Below are 15,176 nucleotides of genomic sequence, written 5' to 3'. Positions count from 1 at the left end.
TGTGTGTGTGTGTGTGTGTGTGTGTGTGTGTGTGTGTGTGTGTGCACGTGCAAGCAAACATTCATTTGCCTTTTATTTATTCAAGTTTTATCTGTTTGCCTAATAGTTCAAATTGTTTTGTATATAGTTTATAATGTTGTTGTGTGATATTAATGATAATATTGTGGGGAAAACTACTTTGCATGGACGTTCATTTAATTTATTCTATCGTCATTTTGTTTGTTCTATTTTTGTGTATTTTATTTATTTATCTGTTTGTCTAGTTGTATCTATTTTTTTAATAATATATTTTTTGCATTAATAGTTTGTTTTTTCCTATTAAAATAATCTTGTGTTCTTGTTATAACTTTATCCATTTATCTGACTGTTTAGTTGTATCTATTTTTGTTACAATTTCAATATTTTTAATATAGAAAGTTTTTTTTTCTATTAAAATGTTCTTGTGTGATAACTAGTTCTTGTGTTATATTTATTGTAGTTGTATCTATTTTGTATCTCAGACTTAAATATTTTTGTAAAACAAGTGTTTTTCTATAAAATATTCTTGCGTTCTTGGTAACTATGTTCTTGAATGGGTTCTTTTTTTTTTTACAGAAAAGCCGTTCTGCATGGACATTCATTGAAGCCCTCATTGTTTTTTAATGGTTATTTATGAGCGTTTAGGGGTTACAATAATGTAAGTCTAGGTTGCTTTATATAAAAGGTATGTCCAGAAATATTGATGTCACTGTCTAAGCAGAGGGATCTGGCTTCTTTAGACGCTGTCTTCTTAAAACTGAATAAATATTTAAAAAGAGCCAAATGAGCCAGTCTTTTGAACGGCTCTTTTCAAATAACGGATCACAAAGATGCGGATCCCATCAAAGAGCCATAAATCCCATCTCTAATCTGCGCTCCGATATCGCACGGGTCATCCAGGTACACTGGTATTGTCTCTAGACGAGGAAATGTCGGTGGAGAGGTGGTGTTTAAAAAGGGTGTGGTTAATCAGAAACCTCGGGTTAACCAAGAACATGACCTGAGACGAGCAGGTTTGAGATGCAGCGTAAGTTGCCATGGCAGCATACCTCGGTTTGAACATAGCCAACTTTCGTAGTATGGGTTAATCGGGAAGTTACGCTGCACGTGATCAAGTTACTCTCGAAGTTACCCTGGTAAGCCAGAAAACCCGCGTCGTAGTACAGGGCCCAGATCCGAGCAGAGTTTCGCGTATTGGGTAGTTTAGACGGATATGCAATGGGGGCTGTTTTTAACTTATCCACTCTGGAAGGCGTTTTCAATTTTTTCCGTTTTTCAGCCTCAGAAACGCCGTCCCCGTGTAGACAAAAGGCACTTCCGATAAAATATTTAGTCGTTTTTACCCGACAGCGTCCTCGTGTAAACGGGCCCTTACACTGACAGGTTTGATTTAGTGACGCTTTGTTTTTACACCCGATTTTGACACCAACTACTTATCAACTGAAGTCAAATATAATGGATTTAACTCTATCAGAGTAAAATTAACTCTACTTTTGCTCAAATTTCACTAACACCCAAAATTTAACACTTCTGAATTTGCTGTGTAGACTTTGATAGTTCCCGCTTGGTGACCTTAAGTGGAAGAAAGCAGGAAACCAAATTTGATTGTAGAAATTCGTAGTGCATGTTGCCAATCACAAGAACAAATAAACCTCCAACAGCACTGTTCTGACCATTAGAGAAATCACAAACAAAAAATCATAGCAAAATGCTTGGTAATACGTACGCAGCAGAGGAGCATGAATGTGGTCTTTGATGAAGGCAGAGACCCGCATGATTTGGTGATTACTGCTGTAGTACAGTTCAACAACTGATCAGGTCTTGTGGGTGTGTTTCAGAAATACTGTTTAAAAAAGGGCTATGAAAAGGGTTGAAGAGTAAAGAATGCATTGTAACTTGCAGATAAAAGCACAAACGTCCAAGCTATGTTCGAGAGCGGCTTGGCATATCTACACTTACAGAGTATCATAGCAACCATGTGAAAGAAAGGTCAGAAGCATCAGGGTGCCTCAACCTGCTGTTTGTGAAATCAAAGGCCGTAGACAGACCACAAGATTGAGAGGAAAATTTCCACGTTTCAGCCACTGGTGTTAGTGTCAAGACTTTATCTCAGTTCACTCTGAAAAAGAAATGCTTCTATCCTGCAAGTGAGTTGAGAAGATCATTAGAGAGTCAGACTTTCTCAAAAGGTCACTGAACATTCTGTCAGTTTGAACTTCTGAGTGAAAAAATGTGAGATTTGGTCCTCAAATGATTCATTTAGAAGCCTAATTGATGATGTGTTTAGCATTTCAGGGCAATCAAATATAGAATCTGTAATTTTATAGAAATATTTACTGTAGTTTTGATCTGGAAATAAAAATAAAATTTTTTATAACTCTGATTTTGTAATGTATACCCAGCAAAATAGCTTCATATATATATATATATATATATATATATATATATATATATATATATATATATATATATATATAATATAAGATTATAGATAATCTTATCTTATCTTATCTTATCTTATCTTATCTTATCTTATCTTATCTTATCATAGATAGATAGATAGATAGATAGATAGATAGATAGATGAGTGTGTGTGTGTGTGTGTGTATACACACACACACACACACACACACATTCACTAGATATGAGCAATTGCGTGCTCTGATTGGCTACTCTACTACTAGGCTATCAGCTCATATACCATGAGTAAAGAAAAACAAAATGGTGGTGCGTGTTGCTGAACTAACCGAAAACGACATAAAAAGTATACTCAAAAACAAAACCCCCAAATTTGTTATCAAGTATTTAAAATAAATAGAAATAGCTAAAAGAATAGGTTTTTTTAAAATCCCCCAGTATCGCCCGTTCCACACTCCAGCCCAGTCGGTGTCAGTAATGCACCTTTAAGTGCCTTTAAAGTGTTCAAAAAAACCCGAAAGAAGAAGAAAACCCCAAGAAATAAAAAAAGAAAAGCAACAAAATATGGAATAAAAGTATTTGATGGTAAGAACGTATCTTTTTTGATTTTTCAAGAATTATTATCGCATTTTTCACAAATTGCTACTGTCATTTCAACAGTTTGTTTACATTCTAAACAGAAATTATTTTGTCAGACATTTTGTATAAAGTTTTTATTTATCAAATTTGCAAAAAATAAAAATACTCTTTCTCAAAAGCCAATGAATGTGGATAGAATAAAACAGTTATTCCTCTCAATATCGTCATACATGGCTTATAGTCAACTCGGAGCTACGCGCCTTGTCAGTCATCAGCTCATATACAACTTGATTTCATGTAATAACTGTTAAATATATATAAAGACTTGCATATAAAATTTTTTAAAGTAATTGTGAAAAGATTAACAAGTCGAAAAGGCCAGTTGATAAATTAGATGCACCAGAACTTGAACTTGGGACTGAAAAACATGAAAAAGCACAACTTGATGTGAATAAAAATGGAAAGTATGAATTTTACACATTTTAATATTTCTGCTCTGAATTCAAATCTTTTAAATTCAGGGTCTTAAAGATCAAAACAGGTCTGGGTCAAATCAAATTCAATACTGGCCAACATATACAGTATTTGAGGTGGAATATTAATGTTCTCAGAAGAAAACCTTGTGTCTCTGAGCTGTACTGGGCAATAAAGTATATTTTTCACATATTTTACTTTACCTTTATAAATATTTTTGCTTTGCAAAGCCGCTGCTGTGCAAAGTTTTTCGATGGCTATTTAACAAGATACAATTTGAATTGCAATGATGAGGTTTCAACTTGAGAATGACCATGACCACATTAGTCATTTCATATACTATTATTTTTAAATAATATTTGTTAGTTTTGTAATTGACAGTGGTTCTGTTCTGTTCATATTAGTAGTGATAGCAAAATGATAGCTATCCTGCACACCCTTATAATCACAGTCACTGTGACATATATATGTTTTGCCGTCTTATGTAGACACATTCACCACAGCACATAACTCTTTCACTGAAAAAGATATTGCTTGGATGTAAAAAAGGGAACGACAGGAATAATTACAGTTATGTTGTGTTATCTATGCACAGGGTCAGACTTGTCAGGCAGGGAAAAATCATGTTCTTTTCCCCTCCATAAAATTGTGTTCCAGTGCTACTGACAACCAAAATTAGCATGTGATACGGACACTAAAATGAATGATTGATTATGGTAACCACTGCACTGTGACCATGCATGATGTTGGAGAGAGATTTGAATGGAGACCATGGAGTGGAATTTAGCAAGATTGTCATTGCTGATCACACTGACTTTTGGTAAACAGTGGGTCAAAGAGCCATGACAAGTGAACAATTTCTATCAGATTGATTGGGCCTATCCATTCTGGTGAACAACAAGGAGAAATCAGTTTTACTCCCTTAACGAAGCTGGTACCGAGTTATATAAAGATGGACATTTGTTGATTTAGAGTCACCAGTTTGATCTTAAGCTGGGGTTACAGTCTGTATGGTGTTTGTATGGCTTCCTCTGGGTTCTCTGGTTTCTTCCTATTGTCCAAAAAACATGCAGGTAGGTGGTTTTATGACTCTAAATTTCCCATACAGTAGGGAAAATAATTATTTGATCCCCTGCTGATTTTGTAAGTCTGCCCAGTTACAAAGAAATGAGCGGTCTATAATTTTTATGGTACTTTTATTTTAACAAATAGAGACAGAATATCAACAAAAAAGTCCAGAAAAAAACCCACATATAAAGGTTATAAATTCATTTGTATTTGATCGAGTGAAATAAGTATTTGGTCCCTAAGCAAAACATGACTTAGTACTTGGTGGAGAAACCCTTGTTGGCAAGCACAGAAGTCAGACATTTCTTGTAGTTGGTCACCAGATTTGCACACATCTCAGGAGGGATTTTGGTCCACTCCTCTTTACAGATCCTGTCCAAATTCTGAAGGTTTCGAAGCTGTCGCTTGGCAACTCAAAGTTTCAGCTCCCTCCACAAATTTTCTATGGACCCTTTTCACGTGACGTCACGACAAACGCGGCCGCCATTTTGGACATGTACTACCAGTAGTTTACCACAGCCAACATTGAGGAACGGCAGCAAAGAAAGTGTTTATTTTCAGCAAGACTTCCATCATGCCACTATGTTGTTGTGCACCTGGATATAGTAACCATCAACAAACAAGGCAAGGTTTATCATTTTATCGGATCCCGGTAGATGCTGACCGACGGAGAAGATGGATAGCGGCATACCAACGCTTGTGTAGTGACCACTTTGTTGGAGGTAAGACGAATAAAATTAGCCAGAAAAGGCATTACATTGCTGTTAACATTCCATTCTAGTTTACTGTAATTATGATCTGGCAGCTATTTACACCGGATCCAGTGTAAATAGCTGCCGGAGCCAACGTCCGAAGTTCCGGAGCGTGCTCGCTCGCGGCCCGGCCGGAGCCAGCACGCTCGCTCGCGGCCCGGCCGGAGCCAGCGCGCTCCGGAACCTCGGACGTTGGCTCCGGCAGCTATTTACACTGGATCTGGTGTAAATAGCTGCCAGATCATAATTACAGTAAACTAGTAAATACAGTTTTCTGCATCTCGCTCCTTTTTCTTTTATGTTTGTCGCCTTCCTCGCATTCAAACCGATTTGAGCAGAAGTCCACTACATGTCCAAAATGGCGGTCGCGTTTACAAAGGTCACGTGACTGAAAAGGGTCTATAGGATTAATGTCTGGAGACTGGCTAGGCCACTCCATGACCTTAATGTGCTTCTTCTTGAGCCACTCCTTTGTTGCCTTGGCTGTATGTTTTGGGTCATTGTCAAGCTGGAAGATCCATCCACGACCCATCTTCAGTGCTCTGACTGAGGGAAGGAGGTTCTCTTTCAAGATCTTACAGTACATGGCCCCGTCCATTGGTCCCTCAATGCGGTGAAGTCATCCTGTACCCTTAGCAGAGAAACAGCCCCAAAGCATAATGTTTCCACCTCTGTGCTTGATGTGGGGATGGTGTTCTTGGGATTGCATTCAGCATTTCTCTCCCTCCAAACACAAGTTGAGTTGATGCCAAAGAGTTCAATTTTAGTCTCATCTGACCACATCACCTTCTCCCAAGCCTTCTCGTTCTTTGAAACGCCGGTTCAAACTCAGCAGTGACATGGAAAAAAATATGGAAGAGCATCTGAATACAATACAAGAACAAGAGTTCTCAAAAACAAAAACATGCCACATTAAAAAACTGAATAGGCTTATCAGGAAAAAGAAACAAAATAAACGCAAGGACAAGCAAACAAATGAAAAATGGATTTGCAACCTGTCTAAACACACACTAACAACAGCAGAACGCACTATACTTTCACGGGGCCTCAACTATGCCATTACACCAAATAGAATCCCACACGAAGAATTCATATTGGCTACGGAACTAGGATGCAACATGATACAGGACCAAGGACAGAAGGCCGCATTAAGGAACGAAGTAGCAGGTATCCTCACCTCAGCTAAACTGCCACCCAGAAACACAACTAAACAGGAAATGGAAGCCATCAGGACACTCGCAAAGAACAACAAAATAACAATATTACCAGCTGACAAAGGGAGGACTACGGTTATCCTGGACACTACTCAATACGAAAAACAAATGAATGAAATGCTCACGGACCCAAACACATATGAAGTACTCAAAAAAGACCCGACGGAGGAAAAGAAAAAAAGACTGAAGTTATTACTTAAACCGTTACTGGACGACAACAAAATCAATAAACAAACATACAACTACCTCATCCCCACAGCAAACATCACCCCCCGGATATACGGCACACCGAAAATTCATAAACCCGGAGCACCACTAAGACCCATTGTAGACAGCATAGGATCAGTTACCTACAACCTTTCCAAGACACTTGCAGACATAATCAAACCACTCCTCGGACTTACGGAATACCACTGCAAAAACTCAAAACAACTGGCGAAAGAATTAAAGGAAATCAAGATAAAAAAGGATGAAATCTTCGTATCACATGATGTCATATCCCTCTTTACAAAAACACCAGTCACAAACACACTCAATATAGTAGAAAACTGGTTAAAAGCAGACAGAACCCTGAAAAAAATGCACAAAACTTACAGCACAGGACATAACAAAACTGTTGCACTTCATTTCGACTTCCACATATTTCCAATTCAGAGGCACAATTTACAGACAAAAAGAGGGATTTGCAATGGGGGACCCGCTATCTGCCACTCTATGCAACTTTTTCATGGAGGATCTGGAAACCCGAGCCATAGAAACAGCACCGGACGACTGCAAACCCATTTTCTGGAAACGATACGTTGATGACATCCTCGAAATAACCAAAACAGGCCACACACAACAACTCATGGATCACCTAAACTCCATAGACAAGACAGGAAACATCAAATTCACACACGAAGAGGAAACGGACAAGACAATAGCTTTTTTGGACCTAAAAATACACCACACAGAAGAAGGGAACATTAGAATTACAACATACAGAAAACCTACACACACCAACCAATATCTTCTCTGGACATCTGAGCATCCCATCGCACACAAAATGTCAGTAATCAGAACACTATACGACTGAACACAGAACATCACAGAGGAGAAAGACAGACAGGAGGAGGACCAACACATCCAACAGGCATTAAAAAACTGCCAATATCCACAGTGGGCAATCCGAAAAGGGAAACTACAGACACAAACAAAGGAAAAAAACAAACAAACAAGAAAAAACACTGAAAAAACAAACCGGGGCTTTGTCACACTACCATACATAAAAGGAGTCACAGAATGCATCCAACGATCGATGAGGAAATATCATATCAACACCCCGGTCAAACCATACAAGAACCTCCAACAGTTGCTAGTTCACCCCAAAGACAAAATACAACCGGACAACAAATGCAATGTCATCTATGAAATCCCTTGCCGTTCATGTAACAAAGTCTATATTGGTGAAACGGGCAGATGCTTCCATACACGAAGGAAAGAACACCAAATAGAATGTGAGAAAGAAACAACAAAAAGACACACAAGATCTGAAAAAGAAAAAGCACACCAAGAAAACCTAAAATCAGCCATTTCGGACCACTGCAAATGACAAAATCACATAATGAATTGGGAAGAAGCCAGAGTCATTCGCGCTGAAGAAAATAGATACCAGCGTTGGATTTTAGAGGCAGTGGAGATACGCAAGCGGGCACAAAGGACGATAAACCGGGATGAGGGAGCGTATGCGCTGTCACACACCTGGAGCGCCGTCCTGGGGAGCGACCTGACAGCAGGAGGCGTGAACTACCTGTCAAATCGGACAGGACGTTCATGCCTCCGTAACGTAACATCAGCTGATAAGGCACGTCACCACCTGACATCTGGTGACAGTTCTGAGGAAGGCGGAAGATTCACGCTGAAACTGTTAACAAGGTAACGATCTTAAAATCCTTGTCTAAGAAACGAACTTAAAAATACCTTCTCTGAATCATTTAGGTGCTCACTGGCAACCTTCAGATGGGCCTGTACATGTGCCTTCTTGAGCAGGGGGACCTTGCGGGCACTGCAGGATTTCAATCCATTACAGTGTAGTATGTTACCAATGGTTTTCTTGGTGACTATGGTCCCAGCTGCCTTGAGATTATTAACAATCACAAACAGTGATCCCTCACCCTTCTCATAATCATCCTTACTCCACAAGGTGAGATCTTGCATGGAGCTCCAGGCTGAGGGCAACTGATGTTCATTTTGTATTTCTTCCATTTTCTAATAATTGTACCAACAGTTGGCTCCTTCTCACTAGGGTTCTTGCTGATGGTCTTGTACCGTAGCCCATTCCAGCCTTGTGCAGGTCTACAATCTTGTCCCTGATGTCCTTTCAAAGTTCTTTGGCCTTGCCCATGGTGGTGGAGAGGTTGGAAGAGGTTGATTCTGTTGACAGGTGTCTTTTATAACCATAATGAGTAGAAATTAGGAGTACTTTCTTAAAGTGACATACTAATCTGTGTGCTTCATGGGTACATACAGTAACTGATCTTTGGGAGCCAGAATTCTTGCTGGTTTGTAGGGGATCAAATACTTATTTCATTCAATCAAATGCAAATTAATTTATAACCTTTATATGTCTTTTTTTTCTGGACTTTGTTGATATTCTGTCTCTATTTGTTAAAATAAAAGTACCATAAAAATTATACACCGTTCATTTCTTTGTAACCAGGCAAACTTACAAAATCAGTAGGGGATCAAATAATTATTTTCCCCACTGTATGTGCAAATGAGTTTGTGAATGAGCATTTTCTCTTCCTGAATTTGTTGTTATAGTTTCCAAGGTGGGTGATGGTACGGTAAATGAGCAGTATTACATATTGCAAATGTCACGTGAACGATAGGCTTAAATGAATGAGCTTATTCTAATATTTATCACTCATTCACAGAAATTTGGAATCTATAATAATAAAAACAGCCAATCAATTTTACTTCATGTTTATTTTACATGAACAAATGATACACAAACAAATCAGATATGTATGGAGTCGTGTTTAGGCATTAATGGGGTGTTGGGTCATTAAAACATCATGAACACATTTAACGGTTCATTTCTCTAAAATTGAGCACAAATATTTATTTTGCATGCACAAATGTGTACAAATAATGCACAAATGAATCAAAATAATTTTATTCACATTCTCATCATATGGGGTGCCAACTTCACATTGGAAATTTGCAGATGTTTTGCGGGAAAGAAAGCTAGCAGAGTAGCGTTCACGTGATTTCAAAAGAAAAATAGCAAACTGGATTCTGGGAAGGGTGAGTAGGCCTGTTTAATAATCTGTCATGTCGGCCTATAAAGCAGTCAAGTTGCTAGATGAAAAAGAAAGTGGCAGCTAGCTAGCTAGAGTTAAACAATACATTTCAGAAATGAATGCATAAAGTCAAACAGAACTTTGTACTTTATTTACTACACACTTTACTTATTACACACTTTATTTACAGTATATCTCTATTCGCGCCCAGAAAAGCCAGGCAGGACTTTTGAGTCCAGGCAGGACTCAAAATGATGCATTAAAGGTATGTTCTCCAACAGCATTTCATCTTTTTCCCCCCATTAAAACACTGAGTACACACACACCTTCTTCTTTTGACATATTTTCCCCACCTCTCTGTGGGGTCAATGTGGTTTGGTCGAGCTGAGAAGCAGCAGGAAAAAAAAAACAGCAAAAAACATCCATCCATTATCCGTAACCACTTATCCTGTGCAGGGTCACAGGCAAGCTGGAGCCTATCCCAGTTGACTATGGGCGAGAGGCGGGGTACACCCTGGACAAGTCACCAGATCATTGCAGGGCTGGCACATAGAGATAAACAACCATTCACACCTACAGTCAATTTAGAGCCACTAATTAGCCCAACCTGCATGTCTTTGGACTGTGGGGGAAACCAGAGCACCCGGAAACCCACGCAGACACGGGGAGAACATGCAAACTCCACACAGAAAGGCCCCCGTCGGCCACTGGGCTCAAACCCAGAACCTTCTTGCTGTCAGGCAACAGTGCTAACCACTACACCACAGCAGAAAACAGTTTGAGTTTAATGAATGAACAGTGTGATATTGCAATGAGATAACTGATCATTTGATTCACTAAAATATATTGAAATACACCAAGACTGATGCATAATATAGACACTTTAGTAAACATTTCATTGCTGCACTTTAATGAAATGTTAGGAGAAACCAGGCTTCTCATGTAGTCTTAAAGCAGTCACTTGTGCTGTGTAATATGTCTGAAAAATGGCAGGTGTTGGTGCTGAAAGGCAGCAGAACACTGATCTGTGCTATCAACTGATCTGTGCTATCAACTGATCTGTGGCAGAGAATAGGCTATGGCATTCTGATGAAGTAACTTATGAAATATTGCCTAATTTGCCTGTAACAGCCACATAGCAATTGAAAAATATTCAACCTTTATCTTGAAGCTTAAAATAAGAAAAATGACTGTTTATCTTTATTTAAAATCAATCTATTGGAGACATTTTGCCTATTGTCATTTGAGGTAATGCCTCTGTAACCCAGGTTAATTACAGATGACATTTATTTTTATATGCAGTGAGCTAGACAAATCCACCCACTTGAGAGTATTAGGGCTAATTAAAATGTAGAAAGTAACATTTTCCACAAATCATTGTAAGCTGGCTGGTTTAAAGTAAAACTTTTGTTTGGCAAAACTTTATAATGAATTGTAAAGCCACTCTCAAAAGGCTTACTGCACTCACTGAACTCAGTAATGCATTTATTAAACTCAAAGGAGTACATTCAGTTTGTTTATTCAACATGCGTTTAATAATCAAACCCTTTTACAGTAGCAGTGTGAAAATCCTAACACACATACACACATTTTATAATTTACACACACACACACACACACTGAAGTGATTAATGTGTTTCAGCTGGCAACAATTCTTTAAATCGTAACTGATGCGGTGAGTAGCTTCTCATTTCTTAAAGATGTCGGAAGGCGTATCCCGTGCTCATGGAAAAGACGTTACTGTGTTTCAGAAGGGTCAAATTATTGGCCTGTATTAAGCAAAGAAAACTACTAAGGAGATTGCTGAAATGACTGGAATTGGGTTAAGAACTATCCAATGCATTATTAAAACCTGGAAGGATAGTGGTGAACCATCAACTTCATGGGAAAAATGTGGTTGGAAAAAGATCCTGACTGACCATGATCAGAGATCACTTAAAAGCTTTGTGAAGTTGAATCGTAAAAAAAAAAAAATTGACAGTCAAACTCATGACTATGTTTAATAGTGAAATTTAGAGCATTTCCACACTCACAGTGTGATGAGAACTCACAGGATTGGGACTAAACAGCTGTTTGGCCATCAGAAAACCTCTTGTTAGTGAGATTAATCAGGAGAAAAGTCTTCAATTTGCTAGGGAGCATAAAGATTGCACTCTGTTGCAATGGAAAAAGGTCATGTGGTTTGATAAGTCCAGATTTACCCTATTCCTGAGTGATGGGTGTGTCAGGGTAAGAAGTGATGCACCCACCAGGCATAGTGTCCACTGTACAAGCCTCTGGAGGCAGTGTTATGATCTGTGGTTTCTTCAGTTGGTCAGGTCGAGACTCAGCAACATTATGGGGCAATAAAACGAAGCCTGCTGATTACCTGAATGTATTGAATGACCAGGTTATCACATCAATGGATTTTTTTCTTCCCTAATGGCATGGGTATAAAATTAGGACTCAGATTTTTAAAGAGAGGTTCAGCATACTTGCCAACTTTTCAAAATTATCATGGGGGAGAAAAGTGCGTGAACGACATTTTCAATTGGACGAGGGTATGATGCGCAGTTGAAATGATAAAAACAGTGCATCCCAATTAATTGCAAACCATTTGAAATGTATACAATTAAAGAGTCTCTGAATTGTTGATATTGTTCTATCAATTACTCTAGGTTATGGGATTCATGTATCAGGCATGAGAGAGCTCAGAGTGAAAAATCTGAAATAATACTTTTGTCTTGAATTTTAATATAATAACAATGAAAGGGAAGTCTTAAATCAGATTTTTAGCTGAAAAATCTCATGCCTGAATATTGTATACATACAGAGGCCCACAGAAAATAACACAAGTGATGCTTTAGAAGAATGTTTATATTTTTTAAAATAGTCACAGTGAATGAGAGTATTATTGGATTGCATCAAATGTGTTTTCCTTCTGTAAGCTCATGTAAAAATACAGAGAACTATAATATCTATAATATCTTAAGTTCCCTGAGGGAACCCTCCCAAAGGGATCAGTAAAGTTTTATCTAATCTAATCTTATCTAATCTAATCTATATAGAATTTTAATAAGCTTTAACCAAAATAGTAACAACTCAAATAAATACTGCACTGTCTTAGTACTACTAAAATGCATCTCTCTCACTAAACACTCATCTCATCTCATCTCATCTCATTATCTCTAGCCGCTTTATCCTTCTACAGGGTCGCAGGCAAGCTGGAGCCTATCCCAGCTGACTACGGGCGAAAGGCGGGGTACACCCTGGACAAGTCGCCAGGTCATCACAGGGCTGACACATAGACACAGACAACCATTCACACTCACACCTACGGTCAATTTAGAGTCACCAGTTAACCTAACCTGCATGTCTTTGGACTGTGGGGGAAACCGGAGCACCCGGAGGAAACCCACGCGGACACGGGGAGAACATGCAAACTCCACACAGAAAGGCCCTCGCCAGCCCCGGGGCTCGAACCCGGACCTTCTTGCTGTGAGGCGACAGCGCTAACCACTACACCACCGTGCCACCCTCACTAAACACTTTCCAACAGAATTTTTAAAAAGCACTAGAAATACTATCAAAATCCTATCGGAATGCATCAAAGGAATTTGCTCATTTGCAAACTTTGACTGAAAGTTTTCAAACAAAATTTAAAAATGGCACTATAAATCCTACCATACTATCAAAATATACTCCACAAAGAAATTCACTCGAATGCAAAATTTTAGTACTACCAAAATACACTCACTAGTAATCTTTCACTTAAAACCTCAAAACTCTATCAAAATCAATCACTTTCCAGATAATTCACTTGTAAACTTTCACTTAAAACTTTCAAACATAAATTCAAAATAACACTAAGACACTACCACACTATTCAAATACACTCATCTCATCTCATTATCTCTAGCTGCTTTATCCTGTTCTACAGGGTCGCAGGCAAGCTGGAACCTATCCCAGCTGACTACGGGCAAAAGGCGGGGTACACCCTGGACAAGTCGCCAGGTCATCACAGGGCTGACACATAGACACAGACAACCATTCATTCTCACACCTACGGTCAATTTAGAGTCACCAGTTAACCTAACCTGCATGTCTTTGGGCTGTGGGGGAAACCGGAGCACCCGGAGGAAACCCACACGGACACGGGGAGAACATGCAAACTCCACACAGAAAGGCCCTCGCCGGCCACGGGGCTCGAACCCAGACCTTCTTGCTGTGAGGTGACAGCGCTAACCACTACACCACCGTGCCGCCCTCAAATACACTCACCAAACAAATTCTCTGTCATTCAAAATTTCACTAAACACTTTAGAAGTTGTACAGTTTGTTTCTGAAATGGTATGGAAGACTACTTTAATTTCACACTCAAATGTCCATTATATTCTGATTTAAGTTATCTTTACCTTAAAATGTATAACTGGCTGGTCGGAAATTTGCTTATCCATGGAAATTCATTCTCCCATGCAACCTGGTATTTGCATTCATATTTTTGCCGTTTGGTATTGGGTTTAGTGGCCATGATGAATGACTGTTTGTAAAAAATGTCGGACAGCCTGGGTGAATCCTACATTACGGAAGTGACTGTTGTTCTGTTCGTTGATTGGTTAAAAATCAGTTGACGTCAGCAGTGTTTCTCATACGATTCTGATTGGACATAATCGGGAGTATTTTTAACTTGGCGCTAGGGATTTCCCAAAACCAGATTATCCAGTTTTTAACAAATACGATTGGGAGACGGGAGACAGGCTAAAATCGGGAGACTCCCGCTGAAATCGGGAGGGTTGGCAAGTATGGTTCAGAGAGCATGAGGAATCATTTTCACACATGAACTGGCTACCACAGAGTCCCAACTTTAACCCCATTGAGAACCTTTGAGATGTGCTGGAGAAGACTTTACACTCTTCCGACCTCAACACAAGATCTCTGTGAAAAGTTAAAACAACTCTGGACTGAAATAAATGTTGTGACATTGCTTAAGTGTATTGAAACAATGCCATGGCAAATACATGCTGCAATCAAAGCTAAAGGTGGGCCAACCAAATATTAGAGTGTGAAACTTTTTTTTTGTCAGGGCTGTCTGTCTGTCTGTCTGTCTGTCTAACTAACTAACTAACTAACTAACTAACTAAGGCCCTGTCCACACAGCAACGGATTCAGGTGAATCTGATAAAATTGTTTATCGTTTCGGCCTGGCGTCCACATGGCACCGGCGTTTTGGGTGCCCCAAAATGAAATCTTTTGAGAACGGGTTCCAGAGTGGAAAAATCTGGCAACGTTGCCATTGTGAAGTCGTCTGGATGAGTAGAACGGATTTGTTTACGATGACGGCACAACCACATGACTGTCAGTGCTTCATGCCGGGTAGAAGTGTAATGAAC

Source organism: Neoarius graeffei, chromosome 6 (assembly GCF_027579695.1).
Source record: "Neoarius graeffei isolate fNeoGra1 chromosome 6, fNeoGra1.pri, whole genome shotgun sequence".
Lineage (NCBI taxonomy): Eukaryota > Metazoa > Chordata > Actinopteri > Siluriformes > Ariidae > Neoarius > Neoarius graeffei.
The sequence above is the reverse complement of the archived record's forward strand: the minus strand, read 5'-3'. Positions refer to the sequence as shown.